Raw genomic sequence first — 26,076 nt, 5'->3', positions numbered from 1 at the left:
CTGTTGATCTGATAAAGTGTCCAACTTTAGTGGCGAATGATGTGGTATTGGAGTAGTGCTTCTGCCAAAATTTATTCTTACTCTTGAATTTAATATGTGCTCAACTTAGTATTTTTCATTACATGTCCAAAAAGATCTTATTCCCATTCTTAACATTTTCAGATTCAGAGTCAACTTCATCCAATGTCTATGGTTTTAGGGCCCTTTAGCACTATAAGATGTGCAGTAACTGAAACAAGTGTTTACAGGTATGTATATGTGTATTTTTTTACCTTTCCACTTGAATTATATTTTTGAATTTTAGCTTATAAATGATGTTTTTTCAGCTAGATTTTTTTTCTTATCATATTTTTAGGTAAGTACACATGACATAGAGAGTTCATTTGTTGTTTCATGTTGATAGCTTAAATTTAACATTATGATCATTAAGGCTATTTTGAGTTTGTCATGAATTTTTATGCACATTAAGGCAAATCTCAATTCTGCAACACTAAACATTTTTAAGATTTAGCTATGCTAATTTTATCACTTATGAGTTAGAAGTAATTTATTTGTGTTATTTTTTTACCTTCAACAAACTCTTCCTTTCATGATTGTACTTGTGATTAAAAATTGGACAATCACTCAGCCTGTCTAGAACAAAATTATGAACTTGGAATTCTGTCTCCACATTCCAAAACTATTATGGATTGCTATGTTTGGAATAACCAAACTCTTGGATATTATAATTCTATGTTTTAGAAGAATTGGAACTTGAGAATCTTATTGACAACTTGTTGGTGATCAATTCTCGAGAGAAAAGAATTCTGAGTCTATGATAGTTATAATTTTCAAGAATTAACTTCTCAGATCTTATGTTTGAACTGATGGGAAATGATATTTTATTTCTTAATGTACTTTACTAACTTTTTCCTATACTATGAGTACACAGGCTTCTTTATTAAATATGGGTAAAAAACAATGAAGAAAGAGAGTGAGTGGATTAGATATTAAAATTCTAGTTCCCAATTTTTTATTACTCCAAACAAAAAATTCTGTTGGTACTAAGGAATTGGACTCTGGGTTACATGATATGTTTCTGTGACTGTAATTTTTTTTTTTTATTTTCTTTTGTTTTGAAATTGCTAATGTGCAAATACTTTGTGTTTGTAGCAAGGAACCTACGGAAACCCTAGACTTGTACCGGAATCATCTTGGATTTCGATGGGTTCCCACTGATTATATGCATACGATGAAATGTACCTAAAATGGGATATTTACAGAAGGAGAATTGATACATTATGGGAAGGTTAGCATAGAGCTAAAATTCATAATTTGTTGCATTTAAACGGATTTAAATTTTATATATAATTATGGGTGGGGCATTGAGATATGTTATTGTATCTGTTATTCTAAAGGGATAGAAAATATCTTGTTTGTGACAATAAATCCAAGTAATTTGGTCTATATTCTATATATGCCTTGAGAATTAATAAATCATCTCTACTATTAATTTTTTTTTAACAGTCCTCTAATGGAGTAAGTCTTTATCTATTAAGTTTTATATTAGGATTTTTTTTTTTCAATGTCATGTTATAATTGCTTGTATATTTTTATTTTTCTTGGATACTTTGCATGTTATGCTATGTTTTTCATATTTTTGACTTGCCTACTACTAATCCATGCAAAGTTAGCTATATAGGTTTCAATACTTTTATTATATCATAGAACATTTGATACATGAATTTTTTATTTGACTTATACATTTTTTTTTTGTTATGCTTAGTTATAAGTTTCATGTATATATATGGTTCATGCAATTTAGGATGAATCATATCTTTTGCCATCTAAGGCCTTGATATATTATGATAAGGATTTAAGTTATGCACACATCATTTATTGTTAGACACATTTTGTTGTTATAAAAGTTATTTATTGTTTGTTTGTAATTTGACGCAGGATAAGAAGAAAGAAAAAAGGTCTTGAGGCATGACGATTTGTATTTTTTTGTCGTTTAGATGGCTTGTTAGGTTTGTTGTTTATATTATGACGGTTGAACTTTGATATGTTTGGATATTATAATTTATTGTTTCGATGTTGTTTTATTATGTATGAATATGAAATATTTAATTTTAATTTGATGTGTTGGATATGTTAATTGTAGGATGTGTTGATGTATATGTGTTGATGTGTTATATATGATGTGATTATGATGTTGTATGTATGTAAATATATAAACATGATAAAAGTAAAAACAGTGGAGATGTTGGGAAAAAATTTTGGGTTTTGTGATAAAATTTGCCACGAAATTATTTTCATTGCAATTTATCATAATTGCGACGAATCTGGATTCGTTCCAGATTTGTGACAAATCTTTATTCGTCCCTAATTTACGACGAATCTGGATTCGTTGTAGATTTGCGACAAATTTGGATTCGTCCTTAATTTGCAATGAATCCAAAATCGTTGCAAATTTGGGATGAAATATATTTTCGTCGCAAATATATGAGAAAAAATTAATGTTTTTGGCGTTGTTGTTTACAATTTGCAACGATATTGGCAATGATTTTTTGCAACGAATCTGGATTTATTGTAAATTTGGGATGAATCTGGATTCGACCCAAATTTGGGGCGAATCTAGATTTGTCCCAAATTTGGGATGAAAATCTAGATTCGTCGCAAATTTATGATGAAAAAAGGATTTTTTTTATTTGTCTTCTTCGCAAATATGCAACATTTTTTGCGACGAAAAATAATTCCTTGCCAATCTGCGACGAAAATATATGTTCATTGCAAATTTGAGATTATGAAATTTGCGACAAATTAATTTTTGTTACAAATTTCCAACAAAATCTACGATGAATTTTAATATTCGTCCCAAAATTTTGCGACAAATTTTCATAAATTTGTCGCAAAATTGTGGGACGACAAATTAGCGATGAATATTTTTTCGTCGTCAATTTTGTCATAGAATTTTTTGCAGCGAATTTTTTAAAAAAAATCGTCCCAAAATTCATACCAGAATCTCCTATTTTTTGTAGTGATTAAATAGATCATTTCGAATCACGTATAAATAATATATTAATATTAGAGGAAATTATAACTTAAAATAAAACGACTTACTTAGTAGTTGCTACATGTTATAACAGCTAAATGTTCAAGTAGCTACTACAACATGTAACAGCTAAATGTCCAAGTAGCAGCTACAACATATAGCTGCTACTTGGACATTTAGTTGCTAACACTATAGCATCTAAATGTCCAAATAGTTTCTACAACGTGTAGCAACTAATACTCAGTAGCTACTACACGTTGTAGCAACTAAATGTCCAAGTAGCTGCTATAACGTGTAGCAGCTAAATGTCAAAGTAGCGGTTACAACTGTTGCGGCTAAATGTCCAAGTAGCTGCTACATGTTGCAGTAGCTAAATGTCCAAGTAGCTGTCACACGTTGTAATAGGTCTTGTAGTAGGCGTCGGGTTTGTATGTTGTAGCATAAACCCTAATAATATATTAGGATTAGAGAGACTAATAACTTAAAATGAAACGATTTACTATTGGTTATGAAATATGAAAAATGATGTTTGGTAAGTTCCCTGTCAATTATATAACCAAAAATTGATAAGAAAGTGTTGCTGCTACACGTTGTAGCAGCTAGGGCTTGTACGTTGTAGAATAAATTTTAATGAAAAATATTGTACAAAGTTGAAAAACTGATAGTGGAATGAATAGCCTTACGATCTAGAATGGAGAGAATAAAAAGAATTTAATAATGTAAAGAAATCTAGCTAAAAAATGCCACATCAGTAGGTCGTTCACGGTCGCGTAAGAAGCATCGGGTAACATATCATTTCTATGTGTGTGTATAATACACTGCAGTTGAAACTCCTATAATACACTACAGTCTCTGATTCAAGAATCGATTCATTGTCCGTACCGTCTTGCCCTGTGAACCAATTGGTCATGGTCGGCATGATAGACTACTGGCCGAATGAGTGAGTGGTGATTTTGAAACTCGAGGATAAGACATGGCGGGAGGTGGCTCAAATGCCAATCTCCGTGTACATGACGTTACACAGCAAAAATTTCATCTGCTGCGGTGCCAACGACTTCCTTTTCATGCACTCCTCGTTGTGGCTGGCGCTACTGACCTTCGACATGAGGCAGAAGGTGTGGTCGTGTGGAAATGGTCGAGCCACTGCCCGTGCCCGTGTGCCTACACTAGGCACTTGCAGTTCAGGTCGCTATACTACTGCAGTTTTTGCTTCGAACCGAGGCTCGACGTCTCCTCTTGATCTCTCTGCTGCTTCATTTCCAACTGGATCGACAAAAAAAATAATTTTTAATTTATTTTCATTGTCTGCTATGACTTTGATCTTCTGTCTATATAAGATAGAGTAACGAATTTCATCATGCATCTTTGCCATCTCATGAGAATTATGGACTTCAAGAGCAGTGTTTAAAGCAGACTAGTTAGATGGACGCTACTTTGGAAACAAAAAGTCAAACTAGTAACTGAAGAAATTTACCATAGATCTAGTTGTATCCTTTTAGTTTAGTTCCTTGTGTTATTTGATTTCCACTCTTGCAACTGTTGTTTTAGTTCGCGTTTTAGTTTTAATTTTAGTTTTAGTAATGGAAAATTTTCTCTATTACGCCTCTGTCATCTTTTAATGACTCTTTTATCCTACTTCTTTATCGAAGATTTCTTATTTAACTATGAAAATGATTCTCCTTTGTTTACGCCTCACTACGAGAAATTTGGGATTCAATAGCGTTTTTAACCGTTGTTATAAACCCTAAAAAATTATTGTTAAAAGTCATATTGTTAAAAGGAATAAAAAACAGCAGTGAAAAACAGTTGTCGTTGACCAATTACGACAACAGTTTTTCACTATTGTCATTTAACTCGATCGACAATAGTTTAGCAACAGATTTAAAACTGGTGTCTTTTCCTTCAAAGACAACGATATTTTACCGTTGTCTTTGAGTGTGTGCCTTTAATAATAGAGCCTTTAACAATAATTTTAAACTATCTACAACAATGGTAAAAAATTATTGTCTTTTTTTCCAGATAAAATAGGAAAAAAATAATTTTTCAATATTACAAACCATTCAAAATATTAAATTTGAAAATAAAATATGATATATAATTTTTTAACATTCAAAAATAATATTTACAACATTATGAAGAAATTTCATAAGTAACTAATAAAATGACAACAAACGACACTATTAAAATAAAGATAGAGTAACACAACACATGAGATTTCTAGTTAATTGTCGATGAAGAGGCGGTACTACAAATCCATGAAAAGGAACAAAAAGTAAATTCTTTTTTCTCAAACCATTAAAGGAAAACAAAGGGACTAATGATCTATAAGTGTGAAGGTCTAGCCTGAGATTTAATGTTTACAAATTGCAACAATAACTTCACCTTGCTTGATAGCTGAGAGGGAATGGAGTATATGGTTTCTTCTCCTTAGCCTTTACTTTCCTTTGAACATTCTTCCTAGATAGTGATCTTCAGAATTGTAATTATTGTCAAGATGCATGCTATAAAACTGTTCAAACAATCACTTAGATAAAGTATACTGATCCGGATGTAGTTTTAGGGCATGAGAGGGATTAAGAAGTTGGAGGAGGATATTTTGGTCTTTTGGCATATGAAGGTTAGGGTTGGGAGAGGGATGCGATTTGTGTTTTAAGGGGGCCGCCAGGAGGAACAAGGGGGGAGGTGGGATCCGCCGTCACCCTCCTTCCCTTGCTCCGATGATCGCCGCCAGGTGTGCATCGTCATTTCCTCTTCTCCGTGCCGGCACTAGCCACACCGTAGTGAGCAACCACCTCTCTCCATCTCGGCCTCGTCGCTTCCAGTGCGACCGCCTTTAGCGGGCACCTTCGCCTTCGCTTCCGGTGGGTGTCGAAGCCAGCGGGTGTCACCGCCCCTACCTCCCGCGGACGCCGGTTCCAGCAGACGCCACCGATGGGGAGCGCTGCCGCCTCCGGCAGGCGCCGAGGTAGCCTTCAGCAGGCGCTGTCGCCGGCGGGTCTCCGCCTCTAGAAGTCGCGGACAGCCGCGAACACCTCCTCCGCCGACAGCAGACCTCTGTCGCCCGCGAGCCTCCGTTACCAGCGAGCCCAGTCGCCAGTGAGTCTTTGTCGCGAGCGAGCTTCTGTTGGTCAGCGCCCGTCTACATCTCTAGCGGTCGCCGATGGCACCTCCAGCCGCGGAAGATGCCTCTAGCCGTCGTGTAGCACCGCCACCTCTGGCAGCCACTGTCGCATCCACCTCCGGCAGCCAGCACCCTCGGCGGCCAACGCCGTCTCCCGCTGCTGCCGATGTCCCCAGCGTCCGCCTGCACCCCTCACTACCATCGAGTCCAGCGATCACCGCTGAGTCCAGCAGTCACCATCGCCGGGCCTAGTAGCCGCCTATAGCGGTCGCAGCCGCCCTTAGCAGTAACCAACGCTTCCGACATCCTGCGTCATCATCTCTGGTAGCCACTGCCGCAGTCGCCAACACCTCCGGGCAGCATCGTCACCCTCCGAGCAGTCGCCTTCCGAGGGCTCAGGTATCATACTATGCCTTTATTCCAGCTTACGAGCTGAGAGTGTGTTCGGCCTTCGTGCCGCTATTGTATCCCGGCCTGTGAGCCGATGGAGTGTTCGACCTTCGTGCCGCTGTTGCATGCCGACCTGCGAGCCGAGGTTGTAGTCGGACCGTCCGTCACCTTGCGAATCCATATCACGCCCGACTTCGAGCCACCGGAGCCAGCTACTCATCTGGCAGGCATCTATCTGCTCTTTGCGGCCGCATCGACTCGATCAGCGCCGCAACCAGCTCATCCATCCATCCGAGGGCACCCCCCCCAGGGCCAGGGTATGTCATCGTACCTTTCCTGCATTTATTTCACTATTCTGTCATTAGTGTTCGGCTACTTAAACATTTGTGGGACCCGCCTCGAGCATCTGAGCGCCAGGGACCGGGCCAACCCGGTCACTGGATACAGGCACTATTGACCAGAAGACTACGGACGACTTGGTCAACGTAGAGGACAACTCCCCATCCGAGTCATGGAGATGCGGTCAACCTTCCAGACATGTCACGCCAGCAGGTTCATCTTCTCAGATTCTCGACGGGATCAAATTGACGTCGTCTGTGGGAACGCACCTGGTCTGGAACGTGAAGATGGACGACCTGGAAAGTTTCGCCATCCTCATGGCCTCGATGGGGTTCGACGAGTAATCGTATCCTCCTCACTCGACGGGTATTCGGGAGTCGAGAAATTGAGTTAGATCCTCTGCTGGTCGACAGGTTAGTTTTTCAACTATATTCTCTTTCGGACATAGAATTTATCATAGTTTCTCAAGCGAGGGCTCCTGTTCCGATCGACCGAGTTTCCATCATATCTGAGCCACCAGCTCGATGCCAAAAGCCCCTAAGCCGATCGGCTGGGCGTGTATTATATCCGAGGCACGGACTCGATGTCGAAGACCCCGAGCTGATCGACCGGGCGTGTATTATATCCGAGCCATGGGCTCGATGTCGAAGACCCCGAGCCGATCGGCCGGGCGTGTATTATATCCGAGCCACGGGCTCGATGTCGAAGACCTGAGCCGATCGGCCGGGCGTGTATTATATCCGAGCCACGGGCTCGATGTTGAAGACCCTGTGCCGATCGGCCGGGCGTATATTATCCGAGCCACCGGCTCGATGCCGAAGACCCCGTGCCGATCGGTCGGGCGTATATTATCTGAGCCGCGAGCTCATTATCGAAGACCCCGGGCCGATCAGCCGAGTTGAGTTATGCTTGAAGACCGTCGAGCGGCGACGTTAAACTCTAGAGTCGAACCGACGACTATAAAAACCCCGGCTTGAAGACCGTCGAGCGGCGACGTTAAACTCTAGAGTCGAACCGGCGACTATAAAAATCCCGGCTTGAAGATCGTCGAACGGCGACGTTAAACTCTAGAGTCGAACCGGCGACTATAAAACCTCGGCTTGAAGACCGTCGAGCGGCGATGTTAAACTCTAGAGTCGAACCGGTGATTATAAAAATCCCGGCTTGAAAACCGTCGAGCGGCGACGTTAAACTCTAGAGTCGAACTGACGACTATAAAAACCCCGGCTTGAAGACCGTCAAGCGGCGGCGTTAAACTTTAGAGTCGAACCGGCGACTATTAAAATCTCGGCTAGAAGACCGTCGAGCGGCGACGTTAAACTCTAAAGTCGAACTGGCGACTATAAAACCTCAGCTTGAAGACCGTCGAGCGACGACGTTCAACTTTAGAGTCGAACCGACGACTATAAAAATCCCGGCTTGAAGACCGTCGAGCGGCAACGTTAAACTCTAGAGTCGAACCGACGACTATAAAAATCCCGGCTTGAAGACCGTCGAGCGACGGTGTTAAACTTTAGAGTCGAACCGGCGACTATTAAAATCTCGGCTAGAAGACCGTCGAGCGGCGACGTTAAACTCTAGAGTCGAACCGGCAACTATAAAACCTCAGCATGAAGACCGTTGAGCGACGACGTTAAACTCTAGAGTCGAACCGGCGACTATAAAAATCCCGGCTTGAAGACCGTCGAGCGGCGACGTTAAACTCTAGAGTCGAACCGGCGACTATAAAAACCCCGGCTTGAAGACCGTCGAGCGACAACGTTAAACTCTAGAGTCGAACCAGCGACTATAAAAATCTCGGCTTGAAGACCGTCGAGCGATGACGTTAAACTCTAGAGTTGAACCGACGACTATAAAAACCCCGGCTTGAAGATCATCGAGCGACAACGTTAAACTCAAGAGTCGAACCGGCGACTATAAAAATCCCAGCTTGAAGACCGTCGAGCGGCGACGTTAAACTCTAGAGTCAAACCGGTGACTATAAAAACCCCATCTTGAAGATCGTCGAGCGGCGACATTAAATCCCCGCCTTCGCGGACTAGTCCGTCAAATATTCTTTCTCCCCCATTCAGGGTCGAGCTTATCAGAACATGTATCTCCCCCATTTGGGGTTGAGCGGTCGCCAGACATTTTATCTCCCCCGTTCGGGGTCGAGCGTTCTTCACTGGTCTCGGACCAACTTCAGATATTCTTTCTTCCCCGTTCGGGGTCGAGCTTATTAGAGCAAGTATCTCCTCCATTTGGGGTCGAGCAGTTGCCAAACATGTTATCTCCCCCGTTCGGGGTCGAACGTTCTTCACTGGTCTCGGATCAGCTTCAGATATTCTTTCTCCCCCGTTCGGGGTCAAGTTTATTAGAGTATGTATCTCCTCCATTCGGGGTCGAGCAGTCGCCAGACATTTTATCTCCCCCGTTCGGGGTCGAGCGTTCTTCACCAATCTCGGACCAGTTTCAGATATTCTTTCTCCCCCGTTCGGGGTCGAGCTTATCAGAGCATGTATCTCCCCCATTCGGGGTCGAGCGGTCACCAGACATTTTATCTCCCCCGTTCGGGGTCGAGCGTTCTTCACTGGTCTCGGACCAGCTTCAGATATTCTTTCTCCCCCGTTCGGGGTCGAGCTTATCAGAGCATGTATCTCCCCCATTCGGGGTTGAGCGGTCGCCAGACATTTTATCTCCCTTGTTCGGGGTCGAACGTTCTTCACTGGTCTCGGACCAACTTCAGATATTCTTTCTCCCCTGTTCGGGGTCGAGCTTATCAGAGCATGTATCTCCCCCATTCGAGGTTGAGCGGTCGCCAGACATTTTATCTCCCCTGTTCGGGGTCGAGCGTTCTTCACTGGTCTCGGACCAGCTTCAAATATTCTTTCTCCCCCGTTCGGGGTCGAGCTTATCAGAGCATCCATCTCCCCCGTTCGGGGTCGAGTGTCTTTACGGGTCGCGGACTAGCTTATCGGATTTTATATCTCCCCCGTTGGGGTGAGCAGCCTCCACTAGTCATGAACCAGTTTATTAAGCTATCGCCAATGGTCCCGGACTAGGGTATCTTCATTGATTCGCCGACCGGGGCATCTCGCGAGCCCCAGGCCTTTTGGTTGCATGAGCCTCGCATCCACTCGAGACGCCAACTTCGTACTTTTCGTTCTCCCGTGATCATCTCCCGGGCAGCATTATCTCGCTAGGTATTATTTGATTGTCGGGGCAGCATTTTACGAGCGCTCGGTAGGCATTCTCTGGGTCACCCGATCAACACTCTCATAGCCGTCCGACCAGTATCACTTGGTCGTCTGATCGGCCACACGCATGAACTACCTAGTTGAACACTCGACATTCTCTAGATGACCTGGTCAGCCTTTTGCGAGTGACAGGTCGCCCAGTCACATTGTATAGACCCCTGGTTGGCATCTTCGCGGTCACGCACGCAGCATCGCCCGCTCGGTCGTCAGGTTGGCATCTTCACATTCTCGCACTCGGCATCCTCCTGATCTCCTGTTCGCTCGGCATTGCTGCCATCTCTCGCACGACACTCTCTCGATTACTCGGTCCACATTATTTTGGTAGCCTGATCGACATCTTCGCGATCGTGCGCTCGGCTCGATCTCTCGTATTTCTACTTGATAAGCATTATCTCCGTTGCTTGAACTGTACTATTTCTCGTCGCTCGCTCGATACTACTTGAGTCACTAGCTCGGCATCGCCACAGTGATAGGATGAGCCCAATGATATGTTTTCACATTCGATAGCGATTCTGTTGTGGGCTTGGTCTAGTCAGTCGGACTTGCGGCTCCTTCGACTAGACTTGAAGGGAAGGCTTGTGATCCGGATGTAGTTTTAGGGCATGAGAGGGATTAAGAAGATGGAGGAGGGTATTTTGGTCTTTTGGCATGTGAAGGTTAGGGTTGGGAGAGGGATGCTGTTCGTGTTTTAAGGGGGCCGCCAGGAGGAACAAGGGGGGAGGTGGGATCCGCCGTCACCCTCCTTCCCTTGCTCCGATGATCGCCGCCAGGTGCGCATCGTCATTTCCTCTTCTTCGTGCCGGCACTAGCCACACCGTAGTGAGCAACCACCTCTCTCCATCTCGGCCTCGTCGCTTCCAGCGCGGCCGCATTTAGCGGGTACCTTCGCCTTCGCTTCCGATGGGTGTCGAAGCCAGCGGGCGTCACCGCCACTACCTCCCGCGGACGCCGGTTCCAGCAGACGCCGCCGATGGGGAGCACTGCCGCCTCCGGCAGGTGCCGGGGCAGCCTTCGGTGCCGGGGCAGCCTTCAGCAGGCGTTGTCACCGGTGGGTCCCCGCCTCTAGTAGTCGCGGACAGCCGCCAACACCTCCTCCGCCGACAGCGGACCTCTGTCACCTGTGAGCCTCCGTTACCAGCGAGCCCAGTCGCCAGTGAGCCTCTGTCGCGAGCGAGCTTCTGTTGATCAGCGCCCGTCTACATCTCTAACGGTCGTCGATGGCACCTCCAGCCACCAACGATGCCTCTAGCAGTCGTGTAGCACCACCACCTCTGGTAGCCACTGCCGCAACCACCTCCGGCAGCCAGCACCCCCGGCGGGCAACGCCGTCTCCTGCTGCTGCCGATGTCCCCAGCGTCCGCCGACACCCGTCACTACCGCCGAGTCCAGCGATCACCGCTGAGTTCAACAGTCACCATCGCCGGGCCCAGTAGCCGCCACTGCCGCCTATAGCGGCCGCAGCCGCCACTACCGCCTATAGCGGCCGCAGCCGCCCTTAGCGGTAACCAGCGCCTCCGGCGTCCCGCGCTGTCATCTCTGGTAGCCACTGCTGCAACTCGCCAACACCTCCGGGTAGCATCGCCACCCTCCGAGCAGTCGCCTTCCGAGGTCTCAGGTATCATACTATGCCTTTATTCCAGCTTACGAACTGAGAGTGTGTTCGGCCTTCGTGCCGCTATTGTATCCCGGTCTGCGAGCTGATGGAGTGTTCGGCCTTCGTGCCGCTGTTGCATGCTGGCCTGTGAGCCGAGGTTGTAGTCGGACCGTCCGTCGCCTTGCGGATCCATATCGCGCCCGGCTTCGAGCCACCAGAGCCAGCTACTCATCTGGCGGGCATCTATCTGCTCTTCGCGGTCGCGGCGACTCGATCAGCGCCGCAACTAGCTCATCCATCTATCCGAGGGCACCCCCCCAGGGCCAGGGTATGTCATCGTACCTTTCCTGTATTTATTTTACTATTCTGTCATTAGTGTTCGGCTACTTAAACATTTGTGGAACCCGCCTCGAGCATCTGAGCGCCAGGGACCGGGGTAACCCGATTACTGGATACAGGCACTGTTGACCAGAAGACTGTGGACGACTTAGTCAACGTAGAGGACAACTCTCCATCCGGATCATGGAGATGCGGTCAACCTTCCAGACATGTCACGCCAGCAGGTTCGTCTTCTCAGATTCCCGACAGAATCATATACTGATATGATTTTTGATACTATTACTACAAGCCAAGTTTGATTTTTCAAAAACCCAATGTAAATGGGAAAGAAAAAACACTAAACTGTTATATGGTACAAGAACAAAGAAATTAATTATTTATCCTTAGAACTAGATGAATAGAGACACAAGTTAAAGACTAACTCTCTTTTTTTATTGTCAAGTGTTATGCAAACACAAGCAATGGGACTGTTAGTACAAAACATACAAGTAGATATTTTACTTGTTGTCAATTTGAGTGAGTTACTTACAACATCAATAATAAGCTTCCAAAAACAGAGTTGTCAATTTCATAAACTATAGTAACATAGTTAGGGAATCCAAAGGTCTGGGAACTATGACTTTAAAAATAATGACGATAGAAAGGAGAATTTCAACAATGTGCTCATCTTTATGTTTAGACATTCAAAGCATGAATATATATATAGATTCAATTTTATAAAAAAAATTTCTACTAAAATAAATTGAAAAGCCCTTATAAAAACTCATTCAGATAATCAACATTCTTAAATCCGTTGGTGCAAAAAATCTCCTAAAATACACCACAACTAACTGAAACTCTAAAATACACCACAACTAACTGAAACTCATGACTTACAACTGTTGCTATTTTATTTCTTGGGTTATTGTTCTTTTCTGTCAATATATTTCTTATTTGATCCATGTAAAGTAGAATAGTTGAGAAGAAGATATTTTTAATGAATTAATTGTTATTTTTTTTATCCTTATTCATATTGGCTTCTGGATGGGCAGCAACGAGGCCGTCATATGCAACGACGTGCTCTATTACTTCATCGGCTTGCACCCGGGGCATCGCTGCTTAGTGGCGTTCGATCTTTCCAAGTCGCCCTCAAGCATAGAGTCTCTGATTCAAGAATCGATTCGTTGTCCCTACCGTCTTGCCTGTGTTGGTTTGATCAACCTGTCGAACAAATTGGTCATGGTCGGCCTGATAGACTACTGGCCGAACCAGGGAGTGGTGATTTTGGAACTCAAGGATAAGACATGGCGGGAGGTGGCTCGAATGCCGATCTCCGCGTACATGACGTTACATAGCAAAAATTTCATCTGCTGTGGTGCCGGCAACTTCCTCTTCATGCACTCCTCATTGTGGTCGGCGCTACTGACCTTCGACATGAGGCAGAAGGTGTGGAAATGGTCGAGCCAGCTGTGTCTGTGCCCGCGCCCTGACATTGAGGCATTGCCGTTCAGGTCCCTAAACTACCGCGGCTTCTGCTTCGAACCGAGGCTTGACGCCTCCTCTTGATCTCTCTGCTGCATGCTTATTCATTTACAACTAGACAAAAAAGAAATATCTTTTTAGTTTATTTTCATTGTCTGCTAAGACTTTGTTCATCTGTTAATATATGATAGAGTAATGAATTTCAGCATGCATCTTTGCCATGCATCTCATGATAAATCATGACTAATTTAACAGTGTTTATGGACTTCAAGAGCAGTGTTTAAAGTGGACTAGCTAGTCAGATGAACAGGGAACAAAAAATCAAACTAGTAGCGGAAGAAATTTACCATAGATCTAGTTGTATCCTTTTAGTTTAGTTCCTTGTGTTATTTGATGTCCACCCTTGCAACTGTTGTTTTAGTTCGCCTTTTAGTTTTAGTAATGGAAAATTTTTCTCTATTATGTTTGTCATCTTTTAATGACTATTTTATCCTACTTCTTTAATTTATAGAAGTTGTGTTGCAAAAAAAATGTGGAGCCGCCACATCAACGGCCCCTAGAGCCGGTCCCACGGATATGGAGGTATAGAAGTTGTGTTGCAAGAGTTGTTAAGAAGTTGTCCACATCTCTATTTGATTTATAGAAGTTTTATCCTACTTCTCAATTTGATGTCCAAATCAATTTACAATTATTTTATTTTATAAAGATACTTTTGAGCTTAATCAAAGTTGTTAAGAAGTTGTTATCTATATATATATATATATATTTTAAAAAGTGTGATACTATCCATGATTTTATATGGGATTATATTCCCATGGAGAATGATAAAATCACTCATTTTTTAGAGTTTAAAAATCCTCATTAGTGCCAGCGTAGAGCATTTTTTTTTTAAAAAAAAAACTAAATGGAAATGACAACTTAAAAGAAAAATCAAATTATATTCTATAAGAATACTTTAATAGGTACACATAGGATTTGATAAACAAAAATCATAATTTGTTAAATACTGAATTTTTATCTAAAATGTTTCTATATCTTAAATATTTATTTTCTAATTTTTAATTTATTTTAGTTAATTTATATTTCAATGATTTAAAGTAAATTAGAAAATTTATAAGGAGTTAGATTCTCTAATTCTCTACCAGTTTCTTCCTCCCCGCACTCCAGACGACGCCATGTCCTAACAGCCACGCCACGCACACCAACAACTCTTTATTATTTTCCTCTAGCTAGCACCAAACCCCTTTTCTTCTTTAGTAGAACGCTGGGAATTAATCACTGAAATAAAATTTGATTGTTAAATAGCAACTCAATTACTGTTAATTTTAGCAACCAAATTAATATCGAACACTAATGATAGCAACCATTTTTTATTCGATCGATCGCTAAAATTGAAACAGATTTAAAATTTTCATCATTAATTTTAGTGACCGAATTAATACCAGTCATTAATATTAGAGAGCAAATTTAAATTTGATTGTTAAATTAACGTACGATAAATTATATTCGGTCGCTAATATAAATTCTGTTGTTAAATAATAATTCAATTTAAATTTGATCATTAAAATAGAGATGCAAATTTTTATCAATAATTTTAGCGATCGATTTAATATCTATGTAAGATACAGTAAATTTAATAATAAGTTTTAATGGGCGAATAACCTTAACAGAATTTTAAGAATTTTTCTGGGAATTTTTCGGAGCTCGTATGATGAGTTTAAGGGGATCAATTATTGGGCCAAGGGAAAATCTGTTTAAGTTATCTAATTTAAACGAGGAAATATTTAATATTTTGATTCTTTTTCTATTCTTATTTCCTCTCCCTAGTCGTTGTTAACCCCACCGAACCCGTACCCTAGCCATCTTTATCGCATCGTCCGATTCCTTCTCCTCTCCTCTCTTCCCCTAACCCGATCGCCTTCCCCCGCCAACGCGCTGCCTCACAACGCTTCTTCTCCCTCACAATTAAAGTAGTGGCCAACGGGAAACCGGGCACATCTCCTTCCCAATTTCCTTCTCTTCTCCTCACCTCTCCTCCCCGGCGCACTCCCTCTGTCTTTGCATTTTCACTGCGAACCACCAAATCGAGCCGACGTTGTGCAATCCACCGCCGGTCGAGTTCTAGTCTCCCCTTCTCTGAGTCGCCCTCTCTGCACAGGACCATCTTAGACCAAGGGCAGAGAATCGAGCCCTAGATCTATCCGACTCACATCGTCCCCACCGTGTGCTGACAGTCGGCATCGTCGTTCATCCACGCGAGCAGCCGACGCCGAGGTCCCTTCTCCTTCTTCTCCCTTCTCCCTCACTGTGGTCCCGTCTTTGTTGCTGCCCCCGTGCCCTAAAATTGATCTTTGTCCACGAGTAGGGAGTTGTTCACAACCGTGCCCTTCTTCCCAACCAAGCTGCTGGTGCCGAGCAACCACCACCATACCCGTTCCTTTGTGATTCATCCCTGCCATCACCTCCGACAGTGAATCGACAGGGGAGTATCTATATTTGGGTAAGTCCGTTGGTTTGGGTTCTAGATTCATAGAGATTGGGTTTTTTTATTCTAGTTGTGCTAACTATGAATGATTTTTCCTAGCAGTGGCTTGTAGTAATTCAGGTCGTAGAGCTCCGACAGCAAGCGCCTTCCATTAGCATTTTCTGGTAGCTACTCTTCCTTGCCCGGGCTATGGATCAACAGGAGTGGCTTTGTGTTGAGGTAAGATGTAGAGAAATTGATTCTTGCTGTAGCTTACACCTAGAATTGAAGTTAGGAAGGATTTAGAATGATTAATCCAAGTGTTGTCGTAATATTAGGGTTAAACTAGTTTAATTAGGGGTAACCTTAGGTCCTAGGGGGTGGTAACCCTAGATGGAGAAAAATCCTAGGGGGCGGTAACCCTAGGTCCTAGGGGGCGGTAACCCTAGGTCCTAGGGGGTGGTAACCCTAGGCGGAAAGTCTAGTCGGTCTGGAGGACCGGACTGGCATCAGGTAACTCTCCTGAGTGAAGTAGGTGAGGACGCGTTCCCCGTAGAGGGAACAGTAGGCGTCGGGTCGACCTAGGGTTTTCGGGTCAGAAATCCGAAGTCAGATCTGGACAGTCCGACGACTGTCAAACTCTTAATTTATCATCTTTATATCAGTTCTAACTTTTGTAGGACCGTAGGGCCGGCTGGAAGGGGGGTTGTTGGATATCCTGTAAAATCAAAACAAACGAACAACCCTTCCTCGAACTCTTTAAGCTAACACTTGTAAAATAAACAAAGCAGATAAATAAAAGGCATAAAGAGCGAGGCACCAGTGTTTACTTGGCTACAACCGATGTGGTTGTTAATCCAAGGAAGATTAAGCACTAAAAACTCCTTCAGACGGAGAAGTCTCTTACAACGTTGAAGCGCAGAAACAGAAGTTTAACTACAACTCTAAAGCATACAAGCATTGGAGATGATTACTTGGAGTTCGTTGAAAAGCTTCAGGACCAAGGCTGTATTTATAGCCTTGGTCGGGGCGCCTCGAAGGGTTTTGGGCGCCCGGAAGGGTTTTGGGCGCCCTTGGGGGGATAAAACTTTATCCCCCAACGTTCAGAACGCATTGGACGCGTTCTGGTCAACAATACTGGTCTGGGCGCTCGAGAGCCCAAAGTCAACATATGTTGACTTTTTCGTCCGGGACCTTTTCTCTGGTTCAGTCCCGCCTCGATCCGGTTCTTCTCCTCCGGATCCGCTCGCATGGGTGATCTCTGCCATCTGGAAAAGGGCTCACCCGAACCCAACTTCCGGTCTTCTCGAGCAGGCTTCCGCTCCGGCTTCTCGTCCCTCGGAATCGCCGCGTGTTTCCTTCTCGTCCGCCAACGTACTCATCCGCAGTCTTCGTCCCTCGGTCGCACCCCGTGCCGACCTTCTCGCTAGCTGCGTCTCTTGCTCTCCGAGCAATCTTCCGCTCCGGCTTTCGTCCCTTGGAACCATCGCACGCTTCCTTCTCGTCCACCGGGGTACTCTTTCGCAGCACCTCATCCCTCGGACGCACCGCGTGCCGTCCTTCTCGCTAGCTGCGTCTTTCGCTCGAGTACCTGTGCTCCTAAGCTCCTGCACACTTAGACACAAGGTTAGAACAACACAAGACCTAACTTAACTTGTTGATCACACCAAAACAACCTTGGGGTTCCAACAATCTCCCCCTTTTTGATGTGATCAACCCAAGTTAAGCTAGGGTCAAAAATAGATATAAAAATTAAACAATTTTCAATTTTCAATTTTTAATTTTTCAATAACGTGCAACAAGATAGAAACATTAAATTTCAATAATTCTAATTTTAATTTTTCAATTTCTACCTCCCCTTAGACTTATACTTTTTCTTCTCCCCCTTTGATCACATAAAAAATTGGGGTTGCAAGAAAAATCTAAGGGTTGACACTTAGAAAATTTATAAAGATCTATTTCAATGATTTTCTGGAAAATGTTTCTAAGTCAAGGAAAATTTCTAAAAAATTTCTAAGTCATTAAGAACTTTTAGAAAATTTTGAGACTTTTGAAAATTTTACAATAATTTTCACAAAAGTAATCTCAAAATATCAGAGAAAATTTCTAAGTTAAAAATAACTTTTGAAAAAATTCTAAGTTTTTGTCATGAAAATTAAGAGTTTTCTCAGTAGAAAACTTTGTGCATAAAAAAAATTTCTATGCATTTATTTTAATTTTATTTTATTTTATGTTTTTATTAGAAAGTTTTAAATTTCCATTTTAATTTATCATAGCTTCTTAAATCACACTTTTTCAGATTTAAAGCAACCATGATTAAACATGCAAAGATTTGTATCATGTTAATCTTTATTTCACAATAATATTTCGATAATCTAAATTCTAACTTGATAAAGTTTTTCGACAACATTTCCAATTTACAAAAATTGTTCAACAAAATATTTTGTAATTTGTAAAAATATTTTGACAACATAAATTTTAATTTGAACAAATATGTTGATAATGGATTTTCTAATCTGAAAAACTCTTTCGATAATATCTTTATTTTACAAAATTCGTTCGAAAAAATATTTCGTATTTTACAAAATTTATTCGACAAAAGATTTTTCTAATTCAAAAAATTCTTTCGACGATTCAATTTTTAATTCGCAAAATTCTTTCGACGACATTTTGATTGATTTAACTAATTGTTCAGAAGTTAGAGTCCCTACCTGACTTACCTTTTCGGCCGTTGGTTCTCCCCCTGTCGAGTTGTTTTCCTCCGACATTACTCCCCCTTTATTGATGCTCTCGATGTTTATTGAGGAAGAGCTGATTGCGTCTTCTGGTAGATGCTCGGTGGTGAGAGATGTTTCGGCAATTTCCTTGATCTCTGACTCTTCTGTTGGTGACTCGATGTCTATTGAGGAGTTGGATTCGACTGCAGGTGGTTCTTCGTAAAGCTTCAAGAACCTTTCCCAAAGTTCCTTTGCGCTTTTGTATGTTCCGACTCTGTCGAGATCCTTAGCAGGTAACACGCTCAAAAGACTGGATTCATCCTTACCGTTTGCCATGAATTTGTCGCGCTGTTCATCAGTCCATTGATGCTCATTAAGTTCTTCTCCTTCTTCGCTTTTGGGCATTATAAAACCATACTTCATTATTAATAACATATTGAAATCAGTTTTAAAGTAAACCTCCATTCGTCGCTTCCAGAATGCGAACTCCCCCTAGAATGTTGGTGGATAGATGTTAGCGTCGGCCATATCGTTGCTTCGATCGGCGGTTAGTCCTCCTGAAGCGCCTCCGCTCTGATACCACTTGTAGGACTGTTGGGTCGGCTGGAAGGGGGGTTGTTGGATATCCTGTAAAATCAAAACAAATGAACAACCCTTCCTCAAACTCTTTAAGCTAACACTTGTAAAATAAACAAAGCAGATAAATAAAAGGCATAAAGAACGAGGCACCAGTGTTCACTTGGTTACAACCGATGTGGTTGTTAATCCAAGGAAGATTAAGCACTAAAAACTTCTTCAAGCGGAGAAGCCTCTTACAACATTGAAGCACAAAAATAGAAGCTTAACTACAACTCTAAAGCATACAAGCGTTGGAAATGATTACTTGGAGTTCGTTGAAAAGCTTCTGGACCAAGGCTATATTTATAGCCTTGGTCGGGGCGCCTGGAAGGGTTCTGGGCGCCCTGGGGGGATAAAACTTTATCCCCCAACGTTCAGAACGCATTGGATGCATTCTGGTCAACAATACTGGTCCGAGCACCCGGAAGGGTTCCGGGCGCCCCGGATTGCTCCGGGCGCCCCGGAGCCCAAAGTCAACATATGTTGACTTTTTCGTCCGGGACCTCTTCTCTGGTTCAGTCCCGCCTCAGTCCGGTTCTTCTCCTCCGGATCCACTCGCATGGGTGATCTCTGCCATCCGGAAAAGGGCTCACCCGAACCCAACTTCCGGTCTTCTCGAGCAGGCTTCCGCTCCGGCTTCTTGACCCTCGGAATCGCTGCGTGCTTCCTTCTTCTCCGCCAGCGTACTCATCCGCAGTCTTCGTCTCTCGGTCGCACCCCGTGCTGACCTTCTCGCTAGCTGCGCCTCTTGCTCCCCGAGCAATCTTCCGCTCCAGCTTTCGTCCCTTGGAACCATCGCACGCTTCCTTCTCATCCACCGGGGTACTCTTCTACAGCACCTCGTCCCTCGGACGCACCGCGTGCCGTCCTTCTCGCTAGCTGTGTCTTCCGCTCGAGTACCTGTGCTCCTAAGCTCCTGCACACTTAGACACAAGGTTAGAACAACACAGGACCTAACTTAACTTGTTGATCACACCAAAACAACTTGGGGTTCCAACAACTTTGTCTTGCAGGGTATCGTATTAGGACTAACATATCTTGCAAGTACAAAAGGAACAAGTTAAGCCTCGGATGAACAGTGTTCGAGGCGCCTCCATGGAGCTTGGAGGCGCCTCGGGTGCAAGCCGAAGCCAGCTGTCCAGAGGAGCTGAAGGCACCTCGGACGTAGCTGGAGGCGCCTTGGACCAAGGCTTGAAGGCACCTTGAAGAGGCTTGAAGGCGCCTTAAACCAGATAAGGTCCGACCAGTTCTGTGTTGATCCACACGTGCGACTCGGCGGCCTGGAGGCGCCTTGGACAGGCTTGGAGGCGCCTTCAGAACAATTTAAAAGATGGTCTCGAGGCAGAACTTAGAGAATCAAGTTCTAAGATTCCTTTCTTCAACATGCTGCCAACGAGACGACCTAGAAGTGCTGCGAATTGACACCGACGACCCGGAGCTCCGAATCTTCAGTTTTTCCTACTGTCGTTGGTATAATTTAGTCGCTTCTTTTAATTATTGTACTTCATCTTGTAAACACATTTACGAGCTTATAGTTGTTGCCCACCGGAAGCGATCAAAGATCGCGGGCCTTGGAGTAGGAGTCGCCACAGGCTCCGAACCAAGTAACTCCTCGAGTTCTTGTGTGATTGTTCTCTTTATTTCTGCTGCTTTAACTCTCGAACGATTTCTGACTCCGAAACGTAAAATAGCCACGAGCGCTATTCCCCCCCCCCCCCCCCTCTAGCACTTTCGATCCAACAATTGGTATCAGAGCGGGGTCGCCTTGAATCGGTGCAACCACCGTTCAAGTAATTTTTTCGTGGTATTTTCAGTTTTACGGAGTCAATTAGAATTAGCTTAATAGCTAAATTCTAATTATTTTTTCCTCGAATCGGTTTTAACTCGAAGTCTGTGCAACACCACTCGAGTTCATTATTTTATTAAACTTATTCCCGTACTACTAGTCCAAGACCCAGTCTTGGGACAGATTCTTCTATGTGTGTGTGTGCAGATTTGTTAAATGGCACTTCAAGAAGGTTATAGTACCGCTCGACCACCGCTCTTCACCGGAGACGATTTCGGATACTGGAAGGGCAGGATGGAGGCGTACTTGCAAACCCAGTTTGAAGTCTGGATGATCACCAAGACAAGACTTGAACTCCCACTAGACGGCTCAGGCAAATTAATGTCATACCAGAACTATGACGCATCTTTAATAAAGAAAGTTGAGGCGAATGCAAAGGCTACCTGCATACTCCAGTGTGGACTGACCAAGGAGGAACTCAACAAAGTTGGACCGTTCTCCAGCGCAAAAGAGCTATGGGAGAAGCTGATCGAACTCCATGAGGGCACCTCCGACACCAAGGTAAGAAAAAGAGATTTGTTACTTAATAAATTGTATAATCTGAAAATGCAGGAAAGTGAGACTGCTAGCCAGCTCCGCGCACGAATTCAAGAACTACTAAATGGACTCCATGCGATCGGACAAGAGGTAGATAACCGGGACATTATAAGGTACTCCTTAAACGTCTTTCCGAGGAACAACTTGTGGGCATCCATGGTAGATGCCTACAAGGTTTCTAAGGACCTCTCTACTATTAAACTGACAAGTTGTTTTCTGAGTTTGAGCTTCACGAACAAACTAACTCACATCCGGCTGAGAAAGGGTTGGCTTTGATTGTAGGTACAGGAAGAGCACGCGAAACAAAGTCAAAACGTAGAACCGAACAAGAATCAGAAGAGGAACAAGACTCAGAAGACGACGACGAACTCACAAGTGAATTCATCAACCTGATGAAAAAATTCTACAAAAAGAAGGGCTTCAACAAAAAGGATGTCAAAAAGGCCATCCAGACCAAAGAAGCCCAATCAAGCTTAAAGGTCAAATTCGAGGTGACTTGCTACGGGTGCAATTAGAAGAGGCACATCAAGGCGAACTGCCCGAACCAAAAGGATCCAAGGAAACCAAGAAGGAAGAAGGCTCTAAAGGCCACTTGGGACGAATCTTCTTCCGAGGAATCCGACGATGAAGAAATCGAGCAGGCGAGCCTCCTCGCATTGACAGACCGGGACTACACCAAAAGTGAGGATGAATCGAAAGTCGAGTCCGAGAGAAGCCACGGATCTGTGTCCGTTTCTGAAGGGCCAAACCCCTTTGTAAGTAAAAGTCGTTTATACAGTTTAATCAATTATTTAATGCATAAAGTAGCTAAGTCAAAAGTTCGAATCAAGTCGCTTCTAAAGGAGGTAACACTCCTTAAAGAAGTGACTAATACCGAATCATTGACTGACCCATCTCAGACTGGAACCTCAACTCAAGTTCAAAAACTTGAGGAAGAAAATTCCAACCTGAGAAGTCAAGTCAAGGATTTGAAGACTACCCTAGAACGGTTTTCTTTGGGGTCTAAGAACCTGGACCTAATTCTTGGGACTCAAAGAGCCGTTTACAATAGAACTGGACTAGGCTTTAAATCTAGAAGGAAATATTGGTCTTACCTATCGTTAGTGAACAAACCAAATAATAAACTAGTCCAAGCATGGGTACCCAAGTCCAACATGGTCAATCAAGTTAGACTTGGTTAATACTGGGTCCCCAAGGATCAAGTACATTACCTTGATAGACCTTATCGAGGCTATGATCTAGGGGGAGCAAAAAGAAAAGTTATTTTAACTAATAAATAATTAGTTCAATTATCTTAACAAATAAATAAATAAAAATTATCTTTGATTATTTTAATAAATTATCTTAACAAACAAATAAATAAGTTAAAATTATTTTAATAAATAATTAAATTAAAATTTAAAGGAAAATCAATAATGGAGGCTCCAGAATAGCTGGCACCTCTAAAAAGTAACCTACCCGACAGGGTAACTAAACGCAACCTACCCGACAGGGTAATAAAGGACTTGAATAAAAAGGGATAAGTTTAACTTGACCCACGGTACTGGTGAAGTATTGAATGATAGTACGTTAGGGAAGCTTAGTCTATGCATGTCTAGGAAGATATGACTTCGACCTGGTGCATTTGGCTAAGTGGAACTGACCGAAGTTACCCTTTATGGATCCTAACTAGTTAGACCAGGGTTTTGTACTAAGTTCAGTGGATAGGACTATTTGGAAAACCTCGAAGGCATGATTACTTTAATGATGTCCAAGCGACTCACCATAGCCCAGAAGTTTATCCAAAGAATGTCTATTTATTAAACCCAAACCTAAACCTGAATCTAACATAAAGTTAAAACAAATCCTACAATTGAACCTAATTCATCTCACAAAATTATAGGATTCCTTGATTGAGAAATCTAGATCGGGTGAGATGACTAAGGACAAAACTTTAAATAAAATTTAAATTAAATTAAAATAAAATTAAATTAAATTAAATTAAATTTAAATTTAAATTAAATTTAAATTAAAATAAATTAAAATAAATTAAAATTAAAATAAATAAATAAAATTAAATTAAAATTAAATTTAAATTAAATTAAATTAAAATTAAATTTTTATTTTTCAAATTTAATTAATTTAATATTCCTTCAAAATTTAATTAACTAATATTTTTAAAAATTTAATTAATCTAATACCCTTTCAAAATTTTAAAATCTAATTAACTTAATATTTTCAAAATTTAATCAATTTTCAAAATTTAATCAATTTTCAAAATTTAATTAACTTAAATATTTTTCAAAATTTAATCAACTTAAATATGTTTTAAAATTTAATTAATACTCTTTCAAAATCTTAAAATCTTAATTAACTTAAACATTTTTTCATTTTTCTAAATTTGAACATTTTTCAAAATTTAATCAACTTTTAAAATTTAATTAACTTAAACATTTTTTCAAAATTTAATTAACTTAAATATTTTTCAAATTTTAATTAACTTAACTATTTTCAAAACAAAATTTTTTTACTTAATTATTTATTCGAAAAATTCAAATCATCCTTAAATTATAAAACTACGTAATGCCTCTCCGAGGCGCCTCCCACACGAGGGAGGCGCCCTCAATCACGGCGGGAAATCGCCCGCCGCCTTAACTAAAGGCGCCTCGGATGCTCTATGAGGCGCCTCCAACAACCTACCTAAGGCGCCTTAAACCTCGAATTTCAGAAACGAACAGAACCCTTTCTGTTCGTTCACGGCTCAACCTTTCCACGCTATTCTCTCTCAAATCCGGCGATTTCTTCCCTCTAAGGCACCTTCAACCATTCCAAACTCCTTCCATCTTCCTACAATGCCTCCTAGGTATATCTTCAACCATCGTATTGTCCTTATATGTTATTTTTATGCATTTCTTTGTTATATGTTGCATAAATCAAAAAACGCCAACATGTTGATCCTACACCTACTAGGACCCCCTCTACGGATCCTAGATTCCCCTCTGAGCGGCATAGGGTAGACTTTGCTAGATTTACATTTGAATCCATTAAACCTAAGTACGTAGGTAGGTCATTTTTTGCCCAGTTCTGTCACCCCACAGGCCAGATGATAGAATACTATCAGTTAGGGAAACTAGTTTACTACAACAATACAGTAAACCAGAATTTGTGTGCACAGTTCTATCACAACCTCGAGAGGGTTGATAATAGTACGTATTCCACCAGAGTTAGTGGATCAGACATCCAGTTTACTCCCTCTCTGATTCGCACTAGTTTAGAGCTTAGGGAGTCTACATGTACATTCCTATGCTACCCGGGTAGGGATCTACCATTCGGTGATCCCTATTCCCATATCACATTAGACACTATCTATATGCATTTTTTTCGGGGAGGAGAGACTATTTGGCCTGACTGAGTTCAGGTCAACTCTTCTTGGGGTTCAGGACTACGTTATGTACAGAGTCCTGACAGCATGCATCTTACCGATCACATCTCGGGACGTCACGAAGATGTGATCCTCTCACTCATTCTTTCTGTACGCCCTGAGTCAGCGTCTAGATATAGATATTGCACTGCATATGTTCCACAACATCATACATGCATCTAGTACAGTCACCTCATGAGTAGTCCACATGCCCTACTGTCATATCTTGACTCAGATCTTTTCCTCCCTTAGGATAGACACGGCCGTAGGAACACTTATCCCCCTTACACTATACGACGAGTTAGGACAGCGTAGTCTTCAGTTAGCCAGTATGGAGGTCACCGCTGAGGGGATTCTAGCCTGGAAGGGTCGCCCACAGCCAGTCGCTACTCCTATTGCTCCAGAGGCTGAGGATGCACCGGGCGAGGGAGAGGAGTGGCCCGACTTCTTAGTCGAGGAGTTTTTCACAGATCCATTACCTTCCACCTCTGTCGGGCCTTCCACAAGAGTGGCACCACTTTCCGTCGAGGACAGACTCGCTAGTCTCGAGGTTCAGTCCATTCAGACACGACGGGCTGTTCTAGATAGTCATCGCTTCCTCCGATCCCTACGATCCGAGATAGCTGACGGATTCACTTCTCTACGGAGTGAGATACGTCGCCAGGGACAGCCTGCACCAGAGCAGCCCCTTGCACCACCTCCAGCTGACGACCCTCCAGCTGATGACCCTACTCTTTGACGCTCTCATCTCATGCACTGTATCCTGGATTTTACACACAGAGACCTTCATCTTCCAGTCTAGTTGTACTCAGTTACTCTACTTATTTTGTGCTTACCAGTCTTACTTGTGCTTAGTAAAATTCAGCTACTTACCAGTCTTCTTTTGCTTAATTCTGCACACATAGAAATGTGATTGAGTAGAATAGATCTTGATTTTTAAACAAATTTCCTACATCGGACTTTAAAATTTTTTACTAAAA

General features: G+C 42.6%; 1 long non-coding RNA gene across 1 annotated transcript; it reads left to right on the top strand.

Annotated features, from left to right (window-relative positions):
- The first annotated feature begins 254 nt into the window (after nt 1-254).
- LOC121980218 lies at nt 255-2,131 on the top strand. Its single transcript, XR_006111456.1, has 2 exons — nt 255-1,288; nt 1,939-2,131. It is a non-coding gene; the product is annotated as an uncharacterized LOC121980218 (long non-coding RNA).
- Nucleotides 2,132-26,076: the final 23,945 nt, after the last annotated feature.

This window comes from Zingiber officinale, chromosome 5A (genome assembly GCF_018446385.1).
Source record: "Zingiber officinale cultivar Zhangliang chromosome 5A, Zo_v1.1, whole genome shotgun sequence".
Lineage (NCBI taxonomy): Eukaryota > Viridiplantae > Streptophyta > Magnoliopsida > Zingiberales > Zingiberaceae > Zingiber > Zingiber officinale.
This window is presented reverse-complemented; position numbering and strand designations above follow the sequence as displayed.